The sequence below is a fragment of the Rhododendron vialii genome, chromosome 8a, assembly GCF_030253575.1.
Source record: "Rhododendron vialii isolate Sample 1 chromosome 8a, ASM3025357v1".
NCBI lineage: Eukaryota > Viridiplantae > Streptophyta > Magnoliopsida > Ericales > Ericaceae > Rhododendron > Rhododendron vialii.
The window spans coordinates 10,687,501-10,689,520 of NC_080564.1; the positions used below are offsets into that span (position 1 = coordinate 10,687,501).

A 2,020-nucleotide genomic window follows, 5' to 3' on the forward strand; every position below is an offset into this window, starting at 1 on the left:
TCCGTTGGTTTACTTTTCGGGTCGGGTTCGGTCGGGTGGTCGGTCGGGTCGGGTGGTTGGACAGCCCTAATGATAATCACTCTTGGTTTAGCGTCCTCTGCCTTCCTGGCTATCAAAATTAGGGTTGTACTCGACTCAGTCCAGTCAGGGTGTAGAGCAAAATTCCCACCAAACCGAACCCTCTGAATTTACAATGAAAGATCTGAAACTGACTGTCGAATTCTCAGCCATATCAAATTGATGTGAGCTACTTTGGTTCGGTTGGGTCAGGATGGTGAAAGTTCCATGTTACCAGTGAACGCTTATTGGTTGTACCAAATGGTACTCCATTTTAAGATGGTGAACTTAGTGATCCCCAAAGCTTTTCTAAAGAGACGAGTGTTGTAAACTAACTTGTCTGGAAGCTATCTAACTTGTCTAGAGAGCATAGCTTCCGCAGGAGATGTAAAAAAAAAAAGTTATTATGCGGGAGAAAGGTGTTATGCATACGTAATTTGAAGAATAATAGTTTGTTTTACTTGAAGTTTTTTTGCTTGAAAGAATTAATTTGGAATCCGGGTAACACGGAGAAACTTTTTCTCAGGTACGTTAATAGGTGGAAATTTCTTTTGGTTACATGATGCTTCATAGGCGTGAATCAAACCAAAAGCCGATGATCGGGTACATCCATAATCTCTTTTGCATTGCAAATCAAGTTGTACAACATAGATCTGCGTTAAGGAATAGAACCCTCTCCGATTCCTTTAGGGACTGAAGGGTCCTGTTCAATATTTTTGTGGGTCTGGTTCGGATCCACTTGGATGATCAGAACCGTTCACTTTTTAAAGTTGGTTGAGAACATCAAACAAGAGCTGGTCAAGACTATTGGTTGAATCAAACAAGCAGCTGAATACAAACCGCAATTAATTCTACACCACATTTTTTTTTTTTTGTCAAAAGAGAAAAATTGTTATCTGAGAGGCAAGAAGCCTACACATCAGAAAGATTGGAACCCATGAGGGCAAAATGGATGTCCACAAGCTGGACAATCCATTAGAAAGGGCTTTTTGAGCATAGTTGTGTGCAGCCCGATTATATTCACTTTTAACGAAACCAAAATCACAATAATCAAATCGACTCTTTAGAACTACACCATACATACACACTTACGTTAAAAAAGAAACACAAGTTAAAATCCAATCGCCAACGCATGTACGTCCCATTACCAATTGTTGTAGATTTTCATATGGAGATGCTGTTGAGCATAGCTAACCAGCTTTGCGATTTCCTTGGCATTGTCGACATGGACAGTATGATCTGAGTCGGCTTCCTTCATAACTTGGCGTGCCTTCCACCACCTGAACCAGATCCGAAGGCTCTGGAGAGCCTCTTTAAGCTCTTCACGGCTAATACGACCGTCGTGGTCTTCATCAAACTGGCGGAGCCACGCTTTGAATTCGTCCACTGTCATCTCCTCGCTGGGCTGCACCTTAAAGCAACACATAATAGCCATCTCTCTCTCTCTCTCTCTCTCTCTCTCTCTCTCTCTCTCTCTTACACACACACACACAGAAGCTGGTGTGATCTTATGTATCCTTTTAAGCGGATCTTATCGAGATTTAGTGGCACCCGAATCTGCAAAGCAAAGGCTCAGAATTTCAGGTGCAATTTTCTATTGGCATCTCTGGCTTTCGAATCCTTTCTGCTATGCCACCATTCAACCTTTTTGTTGTTTAGAGGGAGTGACTTAGGGGCAGGGCTTTAAATAGCAGTAGCGGCCTGCGTAATGCAACGGTAGTGACCTGCATAACGGTAGCGGAAGTACCGAACGATAGTAGTGGGACTCAGAGGAGTGGTTGTGAATTTTTTGAAGTCACTTTTCGGTGCCAAAGCACTTAAAGCAGTCATAGCGGTCGAGTAACGAGCAGTAGACGAGCAAGGAATTCAATATACCACGTGAATAGGTATGAACTTGTCCGATTCATGGAAAAGCAACATGTGACGGTGCCTCAATCAGCACCCAGTCTTGCTTCTAAAACGG

At 42.8% G+C, this 2,020-nt stretch overlaps 1 protein-coding gene across 2 annotated transcripts in view; it reads left to right on the forward strand.

The window, feature by feature from the left end:
* The window catches only part of LOC131336562 (eukaryotic initiation factor 4A-7), a 13,501-nt gene extending 11,952 nt beyond the window's left edge, over positions 1-1,549 (forward strand). Inside the window, exons 8-9 of one of the 2 annotated variants that reach the window (XR_009202871.1) lie at positions 584-660; positions 1,291-1,549. The gene's annotated coding sequence lies outside the window, so the exon portion shown is untranslated. The remainder of the gene's footprint in view (positions 1-583; positions 661-1,290) is intronic. The other variant, XR_009202872.1, reaches the window with a different exon arrangement.
* The last annotated feature ends 471 nt before the right edge of the window (positions 1,550-2,020 follow it).